This window comes from Scyliorhinus torazame, chromosome 4 (genome assembly GCF_047496885.1).
Source record: "Scyliorhinus torazame isolate Kashiwa2021f chromosome 4, sScyTor2.1, whole genome shotgun sequence".
Classification (NCBI taxonomy): domain Eukaryota; kingdom Metazoa; phylum Chordata; class Chondrichthyes; order Carcharhiniformes; family Scyliorhinidae; genus Scyliorhinus; species Scyliorhinus torazame.
In genome coordinates, this window is record NC_092710.1 from 237,072,449 (window position 1) to 237,093,369 (window position 20,921).

General features: G+C 45.2%; 1 protein-coding gene across 2 annotated transcripts in view; it reads right to left on the bottom strand.

Moving 5' to 3' along the window:
- The window catches only part of map3k7 (mitogen-activated protein kinase kinase kinase 7), a 226,774-nt gene that overhangs the window by 71,642 nt on the left and 134,211 nt on the right, over positions 1-20,921 (bottom strand). The window lies entirely within an intron of this gene.

The following is a 20,921-nucleotide window of genomic DNA, read 5'->3' on the forward strand; positions in this document are numbered from 1 at the left end:
GAGAAGCATATCAAATACTTCCGAGTTGACAGCCATTTCTGGTCTTACTATATGCTGACCCAACATCTGTTTTTTCCTCCGTTAGCATAAGTTCCTAATATTGGCCCACTGTCCCTTGAGATTCGAAGTAGGAAACAATTAAAAGCTGATGCAGAGGCACAAAAATAATTTTTTAAAAGATAAAGGCATTGCGTTTTATTTAGAGTTGGAATCCACAAATTGATTAATCATCGAACAGGTGGTCAAAGGACTCATTAAGACAGGTTTAAAAGATAGGGGACGGATTCTCCAGTCCACCAGCTGTGTGTTCCTGGTGACGCGCCCTCGCCAGCAGCGAGATTCTCCGGTCCCGCCACCTGGCAACGGAATTTCCCATTGTGACCATCACACACCACCGGGATACCTGCAGGCATGGGTGCGCTGCCGGCAGAATGGAGAATTCCGTGGTGAATTCCACCCGCGTTCTTTTGCCGATTGGCAAGCAGTGACTAGTGGGGTAACGCAAGGATCTGTGCTGTTCACATTATAAATTAATGATTTAGACGAGGCAACCAAATGTATTATCGCCAAATTTGAAGATGATACAAAGTTGGGTGGGAGGGTGAGCTCTGAGGAGGATGCAGAGATGCTTCAGTGGGATTTAGACAAGCTGAGTGAGTGGGCACATGCAGCATAATGGGGATAAATGTGAGATTACCTGCTTCAGTAGTAAAAATATGAAGGCAGATTATTATTTGAATGGGTGTAAATTGAAAGAGGTGGATACTCAGCAAGACTTTGGTGTCCTCGTGCATCAGTTGCTGAAAGTAAGCGCACAGCAGGCAGTAAAGAAAAAATGGTACGTTGGCCTTCATAGTGAGAAGATTTGAGTATAGGAATAAGTATGTTTTACTGCAATTGTACAGGGCATTGAGGAGACCACACCTGATGTATTGAGTGCAGTTTTGGAATCCTTATGGGAGGGAGGATGTTTTTGCTATGGAGGGAGTGCAGCGAAGGTTTACCAGGCTGATTCCTGTGTTGGCGGGACTGTCATATGAGGAGAGACTAAATCGGTTAGGATTGTTTTCATTTGAGTTTAAACGTTGAGAGGGGATCTGAGAGAAACTTCTAAAATTCTAACAGGATTAGACAGTATAGATTCAGAAAGAGGTTCCCGATGGTGTGGGAGTCCAGAACGAGGGGTCATAGTTTGAGGATAAGGGGTAAACAATGTGGGACTGAGGTGAGGAGACATCTCTTCACCCAGAGAGTGGTGAATCTGTACAATTCACTATTACAAAAAGTAGTTGAGGCCAAAAACATGGTGTAATTTCAAGAAGAAGTTAGATATTGCTCCTGGGGCTAAAGGCAAAAGGGGAGGGGGGAGGAGAGGCTGGATGAGGGTATTGAACTTGATGATCATCCAGAATCATAATGAATGGCAGAACAGGCTCGAAGGGTCGAATAGCCTATTCCTGCTTCTATTTTCTATGTGTGTTTCTATGTATGAAAGGCAGTCTTAAAGGGAAAGAGCAGGAGATTTAGGGAGGGAAGCCCAGAGCTTAGGGGGCAGCTTGCTGAGGACACTGCTGCCAATGTGGAGCAATTAAAATTGGGGTGTTCAACAGGCCTGAACTGGAAGAGTTCACGACCATGTTCAACGTTCCCACCCGCTGCCAAGTCTCTAAATGACCAATTAATGATCGCGCACATTGCATAGCGACAGGGCCCGTCTGCAGATGGGTTAACAGCACAGGGGAAGAGGCCCTTGCGTGGTTATTAATTGGCCACTTGAGGGTCTCATCTTGCTGCCGCTATTAATGTATCTGCAGGTGGGCCCTGTCGCCAGTAATCAGTAGCTCTTGCTAACTTAAACTTCCATCCTCCCTTGTCTCAATAATAAAGATCATTATTATTAATTCCTGGGGAAGGCCCACTGCTGGCCTTACTATTGCCTGATTGGCTTGTGATTCAACAGGCCTTCCTGAAAAGAAACAGTGCAGGTCTCTCACAGGCTCTCCAGCTGGAAGGCGAGCTCCACAACAAAATTCCACCCAATGCGTGGTCAGGAGTTGATCTCAGTTGTGAATAGTCTAATTCTGCTTCAGTGACCAGGGGAAAAGACAGAGACGGTGACTAGGGTATAAATCTTTTGGCCAGGTCTGTAAATAATGGCGTCATTTTTTTCAATATTTAGCTAGAGGAAACTTAATAATAATAACTTATTGTCACGAGTAGGCTTCAATGAAGTTACTGTGAAAAGCCCCTAGTCGCCACATTCTGGCGCCTGTTTGGAGAGGCCGGTACGGGAATTGAACCCGAGCTGCTGCCTCGTTCTGCATTACAAGTCAGCTGTTTAGCTCACTGTGCTAAACCAGCCCCTTTTTTTCTGCTCGTTCAAGAAGGATGACAGTGCAGGGCTGGAGTGTGGTGGTGGTGAGGCAGAACTGGATGCCAACAGCACACAAATTGACCCTGACATTGCCTTTTTTGGATAGTGCCGCCAAGTAGCCGTGTGCAAGTGGGAACTAGGTGGTTGCCAAGGATAGATTCTTCAGGGACTCCAGAGAGAATAGGAATCCAGGGTTTAGAGGGTGAAATTATGACAACAAGATTGCATAAAGTTAGCTTATATTCCCTTGAGATTAGAATGTTGAGGAGTGATTGTGTTGAGATGTGTAATCACAATGATGAACGGGATTCAATAGGGTAGATGCAGAGAAACTGCTTCCTCTGGATACATAACACAAAAGCACAATCTTCACATTAGAGCTAGCTCAGCTAGGAGTGAAATCAAGAAGTCCTTATCACACAATAGGTAGCAAAAGTCTGGGGAGTAAAAGACTGTGGATGCTGGAATAATTAGAGCTTTCAAAACTGAAATCTATTTATGTATTTCCGAGTATCAAAGAGTATGAATTAAACATGGGCTGAGGTGCAGATTGGTCAGAATCAAATTGAATGGCCAAACAGGCTTAAGAGACTAGACAGCTTGCTCCTGTTCATATGGTATGAAACCATCTCCAACGGGCAGATATTACACTTCAGGTTCACATTTGTTGTAATACAAGTGCAACTGATGCAAGCTGAAGGCTAACAAGTTTTCAAGAGTTTCAACGTAATGCCAGGAACTTAAAAAAAATGTTTTTTGGATCAGTTTAATATTAGCTACAAGCTCTTTGCAAACATTAACAGTTAACCAGGATGTGGACATTGTTGACTGGAACTTCATAGTGTAAGCAACCATTTACAGACCTCTTTTCCTGGAAAGGTAGTGAGGTGGAGCAGCAACATAACTCAAACATGCCAGCTTGCATAATTCTAAAATAGTGCTATTACCTAACCACAAAGATGCATGAGAGATGCCGGGAGTATTCCAATGATATTTTCAGCAATCCAGTTGAAAATTAAAAGCATCGGTTCTGCAAAAAACGTACTGTTTATACCAATGATGAGCGTGCGCCGCATGAATGGCACTCCTTCATCTCAGTGGGTGGCAAGATTGAAATCAGTCTTATTCATGGGGTCATGGTTAGTGAACAAGATTAAATACATTTAATATGCAATGAATATTTCATGACAGGTTATAGAAAATGCTTAATCATTTGTATATTGCTAGAACAAATTGTCATCAACTTCACGTGGTAAATACAAAATAAATATTGACACTTTGGATGCAGTGGGAGTGCACGATTCTCAGTCAATGTTGTGTGCAATCAGCATTCACCACACATCATTTGCCCTTTCATATGTGCGCATCACTTCAGTCACTCTGGTAGGAAAAAAAGTACACAGATGGAAATCAGTGGATTATGGCAACCCTGTGCATGGGCAATTGTCAACAAAATGCCTCATGAGCTGCACTCAGAACCCAGATGGGCCACATGTGCAGGCTCCCCACCACTGGTTTACACTGTGCTACAGAGTTACATATAGCTGTGAGTGCCCACATGTCATCAGGAGCATGAAAATTATAAAAGACAAGATAATGCAGCTGATGATCTAATTTAATCTGATCAACAACTAGCATAATTTCAGCAGATTTGTAGGATATGATAATACAAAACATAAAACTAAAGCTTGAAGTAAGTTGACAGTAGGCATTTTTAAATGTTTAGATACTTTGTTCACCCTGTTCCTTTCAAACATTAAAATAAGAATATATGCTTAATTCTGGACATTTTAAATAATTTTAGTTTTTTCTGTATGCAAATATCAAAGAATTTCCTGTATCTCAATTTATAATCCATAGAATCCTACAGTGCAGGAGGCCATTCGGCCCATCGAGTCTGCACCAACCCTCCAAAGGAGCACCTTACCTCACCCAACGCTTCCATCCTAGCTCTGTAATCCTACACAACTGGCACATCTTTTTTGATACTACGGGGTAATTTTAGTATAGCCAATCTACCTAACCATTGGACCGTGGGAGGAAACCCATACAGACACGGGGGAACATGCTAACTCCACACAGTCACCCAAAACTGGAATCAAACCTGGGTCCCTAACCACTGTTCCACTGTGCCCTCTATGTCCTTCAATAAGATCAACTCTTGCTGATCTAAACTCTAGCAAATCTAGGCCTATTCTACTCAATCTCTCCTCTTTGCTCATGCTAGGAATCATTTTAGTGAACCATCAATACACTCCCTCTAAGGCACTTGGATCTTTCCTAAGGTTAGGGAATTAAATTGTAGACAGCACCACAGGTGTGGTGTTACCAAGGGCTGATATAATTGCAGCAAAGTCTTACTCCTGTACTCCAATCGTTTCATAATGGCGGCATCACATGTAGTCAGTGTGTGCCACCATGACAATCAGTGTCTTCAAATGAATTTCAAGATAATGACTATTTGCTTTGGATTCTCGGAGTAAAATTACATCAACCCAGTCAATTTCATCCTTGTTTATAAGCATTTCAATTAGTTCACCACAACTGTCCTCTAGTCCGGAGAATACAAACGTTGCCCAGTCTCTTATCATAAAGCAGTCACTTGTTCACATTAGTCATCCTGTCAATTTTTAAAAACAATATTTTTATTCTCCTCCTTTTTCACATTTTCATCCAAATTTACATTCACCAACAAACAATCAACGTTAACAAATAAATGTCGATCACCTGGCCAACAATTCCATCCTCCCACCAATCCCCAAACAACCCTCAACATTTTAAATACAAACATCAAAGAAAAGGATTCAGGAATACACCATCCATCCATACATAATCATCAACAACATACACAGTCCAAAGGCACCTCCCCCCCCCCTAATGTTCGATGTCATCCAATTTTTTGTTAATGAACAAAGCCCATGAATTGTAGAACCCTTCCATCCTTCCCCTCAACTCAAACTTCACCTTCTCGAGTGTTAAAAACTCCAACTCATCCCCCTGCTCTGCCAGGGCATAGGGTGGAGAGACTGACCTCCACCCTAACAAGATCCACCTTCAGGCGATCAGCGGTGCGAAGGCTAAAACATCCGTCTCCACACCGTGCTGCTTCCAACCTCGGCCGATCCGATACCCCGAATATGGTCTCCAGAAGACCCGGCTCAAGCCTCACATGTACCACCTGAGAAATTACCCTGAACACCTCCATCCAATAACCCCCCTTGGATAGGACCAAAACAGATGAACGTGGTTTACGCTTTCCCCCGCTCCCCCGCCCCCGCAACGTTCACAAACATCTTCTACCCCCTCAAAGAGTCACCTCATCCCCACCTTTGTGAGGTGCGCCCTATACACCACCTTGAGGTGCGCCCTATACACCACCTTCAGCTGTATCAGCCCCAACCTCGTACATGAAGTTGAGGCATTCACCCTCCGGAGCACCTCACACCACAACCCCTCCTCCATTTCCTCTCCCAACTCTTCCCCCCACTTCGTCTTAATCCCCTCCACCAGTGCGTTCTCTTCCCCCAGAATCGCCCCAGGGCCATCGGGAGAGCCACTGTTGCCAATGCCCTCAGTCCTGACCCCCTACAGACTCTCCTCTGTTCTAACCGACTCAGAGTCCCCCCACCCCCCTCCCCCAACCCAGATGTTCAATTCTCCGCTTTTGCCGGCCAGTAACAAAATAGTAAATTCGGAAGACCCAACCCCGACTGCCGTCCTCTCTGTAACAACATCTTCCTAATCCGAGCTACCCCCACCCCGCCATATAAACAAGGGAATCATCTTTTCAACCTCCTTGAAAAATGCCTTTGGCAGGAAGATTGGCAGGCACAGAAAAATAAACAAGAATCGCGGCAACACATTAATTTTAATCGCCTGTACTCGACCTGCCAGCGACAGAGGGGGACCATCCCACCTCGTCAGATCCGCTTTCACCCTATGGGAGGACTCCTTCCCCATGCCTCCTCAAACATCCCCACCATCAGCACTGCTAACTTATATTCAAATTTCTTGTAATGCTCCACCGGAAACCCATCTGGCCCTGCTACCTTCCCCGACTGCATCCTCCCAATCGCATCTTTTATCTCCTGCTCTGCAATCGCCCCCTCCAATATGGCCCTGTCCCCTCCCCCAACCTTGGCTATTCCAAACCATCCAGGAACTACTGCATCTCCCCGTCTTCCCCAGGTGGCTCCGACCTGCACAATCTCTCGTCAAACGCCCTATTAATCTCATCTGGAGACACCACCAAATTCCCTGCCCCATCCCACACCTGAACAATTTCCCTCTCTGCAGCCTCCCTCCGAAGTTGACCTGCCAACATTCATCCTGCCTTCTCTCCATACTCGTAGACCGCTCCCCTCGTCCGCCTCAATTGCCGCACCACGTTCCTTGTGGACAGTCGGTCAAAACTCGCCTGCAACTCCTTCCTCTTTTCCAACAGTGTCGTATCCACGTCCTCTGCATAACTCCTATCCACTTCCAACATCTCATCTATTAACCGTTGCCGTTCCACCCTCTCCTCCTTTGCCTTAAACGATAACAACTCCCCCCTCACCACTGCCTTCAAAGCTTCCCATACCACCGCCTGCAAGGCCTTACCCGTACAATTAAACCGCACATATTCCTCAATCACTTTTCCAATCTTATCACAAAACCCTAGGTTCCCCAACAGCCCTTCATCCAATGTCCAACCCCGCCTCTGCACTATTCCCTTCTCCAAAACCATCTCAATGCAGTGTGGTGGATGGTCCGATATCGCAATTGCCGAATACTCCAGACTCCTTGACCCCAGTCAACACGACTTTCCCACCACAAATTGAAGAGAAGAAAGAATACTCCCGCTCCCCTGGGTGCAAGAACCTCCAAGGATCCACTTCTCCCATTTCCACCATTAGCCCAAGCAACGCCTTCGCTCCTGACTGGGTAAGCGATTGCAGTAGTGACCTGTACAATTTTTGCTCCTGCACCATATTCCAGTATCATCCACTATCATTTCATGTGAATCCAAGTTGGGGATGGCCCCACACACCTTCTTTACAAACCTTGCATCATCCCAGTTGGGACTATACATGCTTATCTACGCCACCAACCTCCCTTCCAATGCCTCTGTAGTCATTCTGTGAGTAAGCTGGACTTTTCCTGGGGCCAGTACATCCTTGCTGTCACATTCCAAGCCTCTGGAGTACTGGTGAATTAAATTGACTTACAGCAAATGTTTTGTGAGCCAGAGTTCTTCAATTGCTTTATTCAGCTCAATCCCGAGCAGCATTCAATTTAGATTACAAGCAGTAACTGCATGAACTGAGCATCCAGAATTCCCCGAGATGTGCTCCCTGCAAGTTCTTACCGGAGTGCTGTATTATATTCAGTTCTAGATATGCATCTGCCATTTTTGCACTCAAACTGTATTGACTTATTGTTAATGTTTGTTGTTAATCTACAACTGCAATCATTTTACCCATTCTCTTCATTTATGCAATTTTTTGATTTCTTCATAATTCACCATGCCTTGGTGTGATCTGAGACCATTTTTCACTGCCAACCAAAAAGTGCCAAGTCTCTTTTGCCTAACTAGTTCCTTACCAATGCATCTTTCACGCACCTTAACTTTAGCTCGTATTCCATTGAATGGAAGACAAAATATCAACAGATGTCGAATGGATAAATCAGGAGAGTTTTGATCAATCAAGATAAGACAAAGCATTATGTTGTAGCCAGTTAAAATGGCTAACTCCCGATTTAGAATGGCCAAACCCGATTTAAAAGGGGGAGCGGAAAAGGCTGATGGGAAAATCAGCCAACAGGACTCAAACAAGCAGCTGCAGGTAGAACTGTGTATTCGCCTCTGGGGAGGCCAGACAGAATCGATACCTGCAGCCATCAGCATAACAACACACCAGCCATCTGAATATTAATTAGCAATCCCCGGGAACAATGTGCAACAAATTAGACACACAAAGCCAACCCAGACTTTTCGGCGCCAGCAGGAGCCTACACAAAGAGAGGTGAACGACCACCCCAAAACTGCCCATCGATCAAGGAATCGCTCCAGCATTGGAGAATATCGAACCAAGTGATTGGGACAAAGTCCAATCACTTGGAACCAGGTACAGGGTCCGCCCCGAAAGGCGGGAAGCCCCTGGGGACTATAAGAATAGAGTCCAAGTTCAAATCGACCCTCGCTCCATCCTTCCGCACCCTTCTGCTGACCTTCGGCAACAGCCGCTGATATCGTAAGTCTTACTTCAACGCTCGCTACGAGATAGGCGCTCCTGGCTATCGACCTGTACCAGCTTTGAATCCTGCAGGCTCAGAACCCATACGAAAGGCCATTCGTTTCCCTGACCTGGTGGGCCATTTCCAAAGTTAAGTATTGGCCTGTTAGTTGTAGGAAGTAGCTTAGAAGTAGAATTAATGTACAAGTATTGATTACTGTATATAATAAATGTGCGTTGATTTAACTCTTATTAAGCGGTGTGTTGGATTATTGATCATTACTCGGACTTGAACCACGTGGCGGTATCAGAAAGATACCTGGCGACTCAAGAGCAAAGGTGATAGAACAAGAGCAATTAAACTAAGGCTAAAACGAGCAACATTTTGGCGACTCCGCCGGGACCCGATCTAGAAGTGGAAAACCACTCCGGGAGAACCCAAGAATTTGAATTAGAAACGCAATTGGAAACAGAAAACCACAAGTGTTCAAGCAGTTCTGATCAATAGTCATAATTCGGAAGTGTGTGTATGCATGCGTAACTAACAGGGCTATAAGGTAAAACTGATAGATTTTTGTTGTGTCAAAACTGTCGGAAGTTTGTATTTTCGGAAAGTAGCGAAAGCCGTACCTGTATTTACAACACCACCTTAGCCCCCTGTTCCAAATTTAGAAGCAGTCGGATAGGAAAGATGGCAATGCAGCGCCTCATGAACCCGGAGGAATTTGCGGTCGCAGCGACCAGCAGCAGTAGAGTGGGACAGTGTCCCATTTGGGAGGAGGAAATCAGGAAATATCTCAAAGGGAAAAGATGGCCCCTTTGGAATGATTTCTGTGATAACGAGGAACCAGGTCCCGGGAGGAGAGAACATGCTTGGTGGGAGAACCTGAGCGAGATCCATAAAAAGAGCTTAGCGAAAGCTAGCAAGCCGATGGCAATCGTGTCCTGTTTGGCACAATTGCGAGGCACAGAGGAAGTCGTTAAGACGCTCCGCAAAGAAGTTGAGGGCATACATCGGATGAGTAAGGTCGATGTAAGTGAAGTTGAAAGAGAGAATATGGAATTGAGGAGGAAACTGGCAGCAAAAGATGGAGAGGTGGATGACGCCAAACGGGCTCACCAGTCTTGTCTGGCGCATTTAAGCAGTTTCCAGTCGCAATATGAAAAGGCCGATCAGGACACGCAATGTGCAGTCCTGGTAAAAGAAGAAACAGAAAAACAGGTAGAGGCATTACAGAAACAGTGTAGTGATCTCAAGGCAGCATTAAGAGCACTCCATGCTGCCACCACAGAACAAAGACAAAGCACCTTAGATCACGCAAAGTGCCGGAAGCAGACTATCAGTCACTATCACCCTCAGCGGCTTTACAGGCCACTCAAAGCAGGGACACATCACAGCCCCTGTACCCATTCAAATCCAAACCATCACCACCAAAAACCCCGTGGTTTTAGTTGACCTGCCCCACACAGCAGAACACATTCTGGGAATTGATTTCATCAATTCCCACAATTTATCATTCGATCCAGTCAACCAGTGTGTCTGGAAGATGGCAAAATCCGCAAGAGCCCCCGCAACGCTCAACATAGGAGAGTATATGAACAAAATTAGCGCCGTAGGCGAATTTTGGTTCAACCCGACCATGCTTAGTACGGACAAGCAGGTTAGGGCAGTTCTGCAAAAGAACAGGGCAGCATTCGCGACCCACAAGTACGACTGTGGACGGATGACTGGCTCCGTGCAAATAACAGGACCTGACCCTAGACCCCCAAAACAGTACGGATTCCCCCGAGAGGCAGAGGGAGAAATCTTAAAAGTAATAGAGAGCTTATTAGAGCAGGGCATACTTAGATCAGTAGCCTCCACTAATAATGCCCCGATTTGGACAGTGAGAAAGCCCGATGGATCATGGCGACTGACCATTGATTATCGGGAACTCAACAAAGTCACCCCCGCCCACTGCAGCAACAAGTCCCGAGACCATGCTCAAGCAGGGACTCAATTCCCACTACTTCATGGTTTTGGACATCAGTAATGGATTCTGGTCCATTCCATTGGCAAAGGCGTGCCAGTACAAATTTGCCTTCACCTTTAAAGCACAGCAGTACACGTGGACATGCCTGCCACAAGGATTCCACAACTCCTCCTCCATTTTCCACAGACAGCTGGCAAATGGTTTAGCAAAATTCTCTCGCCCCGTATGTCTGTTACAATATGTAGACGACCTACTACTGCAGACAGACACCAAGGAAGAGCACATTGAGCTTCTGTCCGAACTCCTGGAACTATTACATTCAATTGGTTGTAAAGTCAACCCCAAAAAGGCCCAGATTTTGGAAGAAAAAGTGATATATTTGGGAACAATTATCACGCACGGTAAACGCGAGATCGAGCATGAAAGGATTGACTTGATTGTTAAATTGCCCCTTCCCCAGAACGTTTCAGCCCTCCGGTCGTTTTTAGGACTGGTTGGCTACTGCCGAAACCACATTGACGGTTTTGCCAGCAAGGCAGCGCCCCTCTCAGACCTCCTAAAGGGAGCCCCCTGGGAATGGCTTCCGCAGCATACGGATGCTGTGGACTCTTTAAAACAGGCACTCATAGCAGCCCCCGCACTACAAGTTCCAGACCCGCTTTCCCCTTACGCCATAGAGGTAGCGACCACAGACCGCACCCTTTCAGCCGTGCTCCTCCAGGAACGGCATGACCAGTTAAGGCCCGTAGCTTAAGCCTCCCAACTTTTAGATGCAGTGGAGCAGGGATTTTCAGCCTGTGAGAGGCACCTGCTCGCAATTTTCTGGGCAGTCCAGTACTTTTCAAATATTACCGGACTGAACCCCATCACAATTCTGACCGAACACACCCCCACCCAACTTTTACTGGACGGACGACTCAAGGACAGTACAGTCAGCTAAATAAGAGCAGCCAGATGGACCCTTCTCTTGCAGGGACGGGACATCACTGTGAAAAGGACAAAGACACACACCTACTTAGCCGACAATTTACAGTACCCCGGAACCCCCCATGAATGGACATTATCGCTCCACACAACAACACAGGCCCCTTTATCGCTAAAACACCCCCCAGAAAGATAGGTAATTCAACTCAGAGCCCCCCGCACACAGACACGTGTGAGCCCATTAAGATTTATGTGGATGGATCTTCCACAGTCTTGGATGGGAAGCGCATAACAGGTTGCAGTATATATGTCGAGGACAAGCAGAGACGCGCCCTCGAGGAAATATCGTTGAAACTACCCGGACACTTAGGCACGCAGGCAGCAGAGCTTGCGGCCATCGCATATATAGTTGAACACCCAGATTCCTTCCCCAGCCCAGCAGACATATACTCGGACAGCCTCAATGTCTGTAATAGCCTTACGGAATTTCTGCCCCTCAGGGAAGCAAGAGGATTTGTTTCCGCAGACGGAAAACCCCTCCCCTCAGCCCCATTGCTTTGCCATATTTTAGAAAAAGCCCAGAACAGGACTTTTGGCATCATCAAAGTCCGCAGCCACCATCGTTCCTCCCCCCCTGGAAATGTAAAAGCCGATGCACTGGCTAAGGCAGGTTCCAGACATGGGTATTTTTGGAAACCCCCCGAAAGCGCGCCAGTGAGTGCAGTTCAGGTCACACAGACAAAGATCGAGGATCTAGTGGAGGCCCAGAAGCAGGACAGCAATCTCACGGAGATTGTAAAAGGGAAGTATCCCGCCTCCTACGAGAAGTTTAGAAATACACTGACCACACATGACGGTGTGGTGTTAAAGGACATCCTTATGTGGTTCCTGAACAGGACAGGAACCAATTGATTTGTTTGTTCCATGACGGTCATGGACATCAGGGAATCGATCCCACTACAGCTCATCTCAAACAGATTTGTTGGTGGCCAAATTTAAAGGAAGATGTAAGCCATTACATAGAAAATTGTCTTATCTGTGCGCAGAATAATCCAGACAGATATGCCAAAAAGGCACAACTCAGCCACACCCGACCCGTTAATGGCCCCTGGACTAACCTCCAGATTGATTTTATAGGTCCATTGCCCCCTTGCAGGAATGGCTATAAATACATACTTGTGGTCATAGACACATTTACGAAATGGGTGGAAGCATTTCCAGCCTGCACAAACACTGCAAAAACCACAGACAAGATTCTAACCCACCACATCTTTACAAGATGGGGACTCCCCCGCAGCATTGAATCTGACCAAGGCTCCCATTTTACGGGACGTGTCATGCAGAACGTCCTCACGATATTTGGCATCACCCAAAAATTCCACATAGCATACCACCCACAGTCGAGTGGTATCGTGGAGCGCATGAATCGGACCCTAAAAACCACCCTCAGAAAAATGGTCCAGCAGAACAACACCACTTGGGACTCAGTCCTCCCTTTTGCCCTGATGTTTTTGCGTAACACTATTTCTACATCCACAGGTTACACCCCACACACTCTCATGACCGGACGCCCCATGAAAGGCACAGAATACTTGTTAGGTTTAGACCTGACCAGCCCCGAAGTAACGGCCCTCACACATGAGAAAGCCGTGGAGCAATTAGTTGCAAATGTTAAAACGGCTCAGTTAGCAGCCGCAGTAAAATTGGGCACCAGAAAGAAACAGAGCAAGGCTTGTTTTGACAAGACAGTGCATGCGACTGAGTACGATATCGGACAGCAAGTGATGCTTTCTGTATATAACCCCAACACATTCCTGTCACCTAAATACTCGGGTCCGTATTCCATTGCGGATAAAGTAAGCCCTTCCGTTTACAAAATAAAGTACCCCAATGGTAAGACTGCCTGGTTTCATATAAACCAGCTGAAGGCTTATGGAACACAGTCGAACCACGCACACCACGTCATGCTCAACGCAGCACACCACACCCCGCCCACAGCCAACGTAACCCTACCAACCCCCACCACGTCCAGCCCAGCCACGGACTCGACCTCGACTCCACCCCCGAAATATGCACTCCGCCCCGGAACGCCCACAGACTGCAGCAGCAGAGACAGCGACTGTGACTCGGACAATAGCCACAGCACGCCCCCCTACTATCCCCATGCAACCGGACCCACACCCAGCGACTCCGACTACGATCCAAGTGATCCCTTCCTGATCACTTTCCTGAACAAACCCCATCACCGACCACCGAACCACACTGACGACTCCGATTTTGTCCCCACACAACTAGACACCAATTATTGGCACCGGGACAACTCATACCGACTCGTCCGCAACGACGAGAGCAACCCCAACTCACACCATGCAGCCCTTTCAGCCCTAATCCACTCCAGAGTTTGGCACCCAGGAGAAGAGGACGACCTTGGGTCTGACTCCCAAACCGCCAACCCCTTTGCGACCCTGTTCGCAACCGAGAACTGAGGTGTCCAGATGATGTTTTAAAGGAACCGCTTGGGAGAAGTGTTGTCCTTTCTGATGGAACCTGCAGAATGTTTTATGTTGTTTGTAAGTTGGTTAAATGTTGTATGTCCGACAGGAGAATTTTCTTTTCTCCGTACCAGACGCCACTTCACCTGAAACCTCTGAGCACTTGCCCACAGAGACCCACCGTTGCCAGACGCTTGTTCAGAGGAACTAGCTTTTCGGCTGATACTTGTTCGGGTACCAGACGCCCGCTCGTAACTGCCCTTCTGGTTCGAAGGTAGAACCACTACAGCAGCCCCACCACAATGACTACATTTTTGCCCGTTCTTGTCGGTTGCTCAGGCAGTGGAGAAACGGCTTGGGACCGGCCCTGCCTGGGAACCCCCTGCTGGTCAACTGCGCTCGGGTAGGAGAGATACGGCATTGGTAGCCGTCCTATCAGGGGACTCCATCCAAATCTTACCCGTCGCGGCCCATACGCACCTCATTTGGCATTTTTCAGTTCAAAAAGTTGTTTGTTTAGGTAACCTTTAGGTTGCCAGCCATCTGCTATTTACATCCTGGAACATTTGGATGCTAAATCAGGACTGGTTTATTATTGGGAAGTGTGCCGTGTCCTAAAAATTGTTTTTTTGAAGGAAAAAAAAAATGAGGGAGTCACACATAGTGACCAATTATAAAGGGAATAATTGGCACCAAAGGACAGACACACTAGCATACCAGATATTAAACAAAGATAGTTACAGACACTATGCTAGTTTCTACAGAACTCCAGAAGCTCCAGGACCGGAGAAACAAAGAAAGAAAAGGAAAGAGAACAGCCATGAGGACTTCCTTCATATGGATCAACATACTGTTATTGGACATTTGGTTGCACGTGACCGCAAACCCCATGACCGCAAACCCCCCAGCCGTTAATGTTTCACTGCCCGCAGTACCCAGTCACCAGCGACACAACATCTTCTTGGTGTGCCAGGTTCATAACCTGGTACTCCCTGTCCTATGTGATCGAAACACTATTAGCGTTGGCGATACTCTGCTGCGTAGTGCAGACTATGCATCTACGAAAATGGAGAAGGAGAGCCTACCGCGCTCGAACCCCGGTATATAGGATCAGATCCCCTATGTTCGGTTACGACCAGACCCCCGAACCCCGCGATCTATAATAAAATAATAAAGTGCATTCACTTGCGTTTATTGTTGTTGTAAATAAAGAGATGTTTAAAAAAAAAAAAAAAAAAATTTTTTTAAAACTTTTTCATGAGCAAAAATTGCCTGATCCTGAGCTTGACTGCCAAGCCAGGAGAGACTGTATGAAATGCTATGATTTTGTTGTATGATTGAGAAAGGTAGGATAATGGAATGTTTAAACGAGTGTAGTATATTAAGGATAAGTTAGAGGTTGCAAGTTTGTTGTTTTGTAATGCATGTCCCTGTCTGACATAGCGCCCTTAGAATTGTTAGTTAAAAAACTTTTGTGCATAGCTATGGTCAGTGCAGAGGCCATGAAGGAAGTGTTCCCCCCCCCCCCAGGTCAGGGAATGGAAAGTAACATAATGATGTGATCCTTCACGCTTCGCGTTAGGATCACAAGGAGGGAATGTAGCCAGTTAAAATGGCTAACTCCCGATTTAGAATGGCCAAACTGGATTTAAAATGGCGAACGGAAAAGGCTGATGGGAAAATCAGCCAACAGGACTAAAAACAAGCAGCTGCGGGTAAAACTGTGTATTTGTCTCTGGGGAGGCCAGACAGAATCGATACCTGCAGCCATCAGCATAACAACACACCAGCCATCTGAATATTAATTAGCAATCCCCGGGAACAATGTGCAACAAATTAGACACACAAAGTCAACCCAGACTTTTCGGCGCCAGCAGGAGCCTACACAAAGAGAGGTGAACGACCACCCCAAAACCGCCCATCTATCAAGGAATCGCTCCAGCATTGGAGAATATCGAACCAAGTGATTGGGACAAAGTCCAATCACTTGGAACCAGATACAGGGTCCGCCCCGAAAGGAGGGAAGCCTCTGGGGACTATAAGAATAGAGTCCAAGTTCAAATCGACCCTCGCTCCATCCTTCCGCACCCTTCGAGACCCTTCTGCTGACCTTCTGCGACAGCCGCTGAAATCGTAAGTCTTACTTACGCTCGCTACGAGATAGGCGCTCCTGGCTATCGACCTGTACCAGCTTTGAATCCCGCAGGCTCAGAACCCATACGAAAGGGCATTCGTTTCCCTGACCTGGTGGGCCATTTCCAAAGTTAATATTGGCCTGTTAGTTGTAGGAAGTAGCTCAGAAGTAGAATTAATGTATAAGTATTGATTACTGTATATAATAAATGTGCGTTGATTTAACTCTTACTAAGTGGTGTGTTGGATTATTGATCATTACTCGGACTTGAACCACGTGGCGGTATCAGAAAGATACCTGGCGACTCAAGAGCAAAGGTGATAGAACAAGAGCAATTAAACTAAGGCTAAAACGAGCAACAATGTCATATTTAGAATCCTATTGGAAAGGGTGCTTTGTAATATTGTTGGCACATTAATACATTTCTCAAACAGAACAAGTAAAAATTCTCATGCTTGTGATGAACAAATGACCATTCATGGACATCTCAAATACATTAGTAAGTCAAACTCTTAAATTACTAAACACAGAAATAAAGGCCAGAATTTTCCAGCCGCCCTACGGCAGGTATGATCCCACCCTAGTGTGAGGGGCTGGAAATTTTCAGCCAAAGAATTTGAATTCCAAGCCATATTCCTTAAACATGGACAATATATTCACAACATATTCACATCTTTAAGGTCAGCACCACAAAACACTCAGAATGAAAGATAATTGTTTTCAGAAGTAAAATAATGTCTTTCCTCTCTTCTTTCTTTTGAAAGAAGTTGAATTCACATAAAATCCATGAGAGATACAGGCAATGTAGGCATGCATCTGTTTGCAATTGATATTTGAATCATTTGTTAGAAAATAAATTACACTTCTCTTTAGATTGATGTAAAAATGTTCCTGCAGTATTCAGTTCAATCATTTAACAGCGTTTGTGAATACATACTGCTATTAGTTTCTAACCTTTATACAACTCACAGCAATCAATGCGAAGCAAATCATAAAACATACAGCACAAAGCTCATGCGCACAAACACACAAATATTTTGGTCATTACGTTAGGTGTAGCTGCCATTAGCTCAAGCAGAAAAAATACTTATTGCTCCAGAATAAATTTAATTGCAGAAGAACCATAGATTAAATAATTTGGGACAATTATAATTCAAACAGTTAGGAATCCCATCGAAACTTGTTGGTATCATATTATAGATTTTAGCTTTCAACACCTTCTTGCCATGGCACAAAGTTATGATTGCTGAGGTAAGGACATTAATTTTTTTTTAATGCTCAGCAAGGAGCATGTGTTCTCTCAAATTAATTCACAATGAAAACAGTGCAATAGTTTAAAACTATAACTCACACTTAAAATTAGTTTAACTTTATCATGGCTTCATAAAGAACATTAGGAAGAAATTTAAATCCCTCTTAGAATGTTTGTTCATGATTGGCACTTTCAGATCTAACGAACACCCCAGTTTACGTCCTACATTTTATTTACTGTAATATGGTAACTAATACCAAAATATGGCCAGAAAGTAGCTAAGGTAAGTCACCATAGTCCCAGATGATTATAGCTTGCTTATGATCATAGGAGAGCTGACTGGTGGTGCTTTAACCTGAGGATCACCACACCTCAGGCAAGGGTCAAGGTTCATGTATAACCTCAGCCTGGGCTGCTGGCCTCGCTCTGCATCATGAACCGGCTGTCTAGCCCACTGAGCTAAACTGTAGCGATAAAAGCATTGAAGACCCAAAGTATTGGTCCTGCTGCAAATTCTTTTATGCGATTTCATAATGACCTAGCTTTTTCTTGTTTAATGTCTTCCAATTCACCCAATTCAAGCTAGAATCAACATTTGTTGCCAAGGAGTAAAAGGTGTAGTGAATCCATTACATCAGTTCAGCAATCTGTGGGCCAGGAGATTACTAGGATTGCCATGGCACTCTCAGTGCCTCGATGGAGCGCAAAACGGTTGTCCTCTGTCAGGGTGAAAGCATTTGTGCTCTCAGTGATGCCACTCTGCTAGCATCCGTAATGTTGTCAGTCAGCAAGGCTCAGCTGCTGTTGCCCATGCTGAGGTGGTGCATCCAAAGTCATGTCTTCTAGGTCCAGAGCTATGCAAAGCCATTTTACTAAATCCATGCTGACTTGTCCTAATCCGACCCTGCACTTCCAAGAATTTAGAAATCTCATCCTTAACGATGGATTCTAGAATCTTGCCAACAACCGAGGTTAGGCTAATTGGCCTATAATTTTCCATCTTTTTCCTTGTTCCCTTCTTGAACAGGGGGGTTACAACAGCGATTTTCCAATCCTCTGGGACTTTCCCTGACTCCAGTGACTTTTGAAAGATCATAACTAACGCCTCCACTATTTCTTCAGCTATCTCATTTAGAACTCTAGGATGTAGCCCAGCTGGGCCCGGAGATTTATCAATTTTTAGACCTCTTAGTTTCTCTAGCACTTTCTCCTTTGTGATGGCTACCACATTCAACTCTGCCCCCTGACTCTCCGGAATTGGTAGGATATTACTCATGTCTTCTACTGTGAAGACTGACGCAAAGTACTTATTTAGTTCCTCAGCTATTTCCTTGTCTCCCATCACTAGATTATCAGCGTCATTTTGGAGTGGCCCAACGTCTACTTTTGCCTCCCGTTTGTTTTTAATGTATTTAACAAAACTTTTACTATCATTCCTAATGTTACTGGCTAGCCTACCTTCATATTTGATCCTCTCTTTCCTTATTTCTCTCTTTGTTATCCTCTGTTTGTTTTTGTAGCCTTCCCAATCTTCTGACTTCCCACTACTCTTTGCCACATTATAGGCTTTCTCTTTTGCTATGATGCATTCCCTGACTTCCTTTGTCAGCCATGACTGCCTAATCCCCCCTCTGATAACCTTTCTTTTCTTTGGGATGAACCTCTGTACTGTGTCCTCAATTACTCCCAGAAACTCCTGCCATTGCTGTTCCACTGTCTTTCCCACTAGGCTCTGCTCCCAGTCAATTTTCGTCAGTTCCTCCCTCATGCCCCTGTAGTTACCTTTATTTCATTGTAACACCTTTACATCTGATTCAACCTTCTTTCTTTCAAATTGCAGACTGAATTCTACCATATTATGATCACTGCCTCCTACGTGTTCCCTTACTTTAAGATCTTTTATCAAGTCTGGCTCATTACATAACACTAAGTCCAGAATGGCCTGTTCCCTTGTGGGCTCCATCACAAGCTGTTCCAAAAAACCCTCCTGTAAACATTCAATGAATTCCCTTTCTTTGGGTCCACTGGCAACACTCTCCCACTGAAGTCTGTCAGGCAGGATGCAGGTAGCACTGCATAAGAAGAATGGGTCTGGCAAAAGCACTTGGGCAAAGGCAGGTTATATGACTGATACCTCAAAGTATTATGGCTGGAATACGAAGGAGAATTCAAGTACATTCTGGAGGGCTGTGGCATAACTTTTGGGTTGTTTCCAGAAGTGAATGAACTTTCAAGATTCTGCAAGATAAGGGAACTCTTTTGGTTGGGAGGGGGGGGGGGGGGGACACACACACACACACGTTTATTTTTGTTAAAAACGTGAAATCACCTGACATAGTTCTGTGGTTAATTGCTGAGTGTTCAGGCTTCTTCTTTGAACGGTAATGGTCCTGAACAGGATAGTAATGATATACAAGTTTGTACATCTTGGTGGTTAAAAACGTTTCAGTAAAAACAAAGGCATAATTTTTTTTTTTTGCTGCAATGGACACGGTGGTGTGTTGGCACAGTGTGAGCACTGCTGCCTCTCAGTGCCAGGGACCCGGGTTTAATTCCAAACTTGGGTGACTGTTGTGTATAGAGTTTGCACATTCTCTCTGTCTGTCGGGGTTTCCTCCTGGTGCTCCGTTTCCTCCCACACGCCAAACTGCACGGGTTAGGTGGATTGGCCATGCTGAATTACCCTAGTGTCCAAAAGGTTAGGTGGGGTAATGGGGTTTTGAGAATAGGGCGGGGGGTGGGTCTAGGTGAGGTGCTCTTTCAGAGGGTTGGTGTAGACGCGATTGGCTGAATAGCTTCCTTCTGCACCGCAGGGATTCTAGGATTTATATCCTCATGTTATTATACAGATTTGAGGCTGTAATATTAGAAAAGATTATGAATCAAAAATACAAACTTATGATTTAGTCAAAAGGAATACTGGAAATATCCAGGGTTCAGAAAATCAAAAATGAGAACGAAAACATGACTTGGACAAGAATCGATGTTTGTAAAGAAGGCCCATTAACAACTGGGGTAGTATGTGTAAATTGCAAGAATTGAATTGGATAGGCTACCTTTGCTGGCCCTCACAGAAGTACATGGAATAAGAAGTTGAGGAAGATGAGAAAGAATGCCAATGTGGCAACTTTTCAAAGAACTGGATACAGATAACTAAAGCTGCCAGACATGTTCAGGACCAACAAAAGGGGAGTGAATTCAATTGACTCCATTATCATTGCTAAATTGACAGATGAGAATGGAGGCATAGTAACAGTAGAATTTCTTCAGATGGATCTGCGTCAGATTATATATAAAGTGGTCATCCATAGTCTGAACACAACCAAAAATAGACTGCTTGTTTCAATATGCCACACCCTCCAGACGGAACATGTTCAGTGCAGAGGACTTTATCCCAAAGTAAAAAGCTAGATTTCATATGCAAACCCATTTGTTCAAAATTCTGTAATTTCCTTCTCCCTCATTACAAATGTTCATAATTCGGTCCTTAAACAGAGGACCACAAAAGACTTTGCTAAATTATTGCCAGTACCTGAAATGTTGTCATCAGTGAG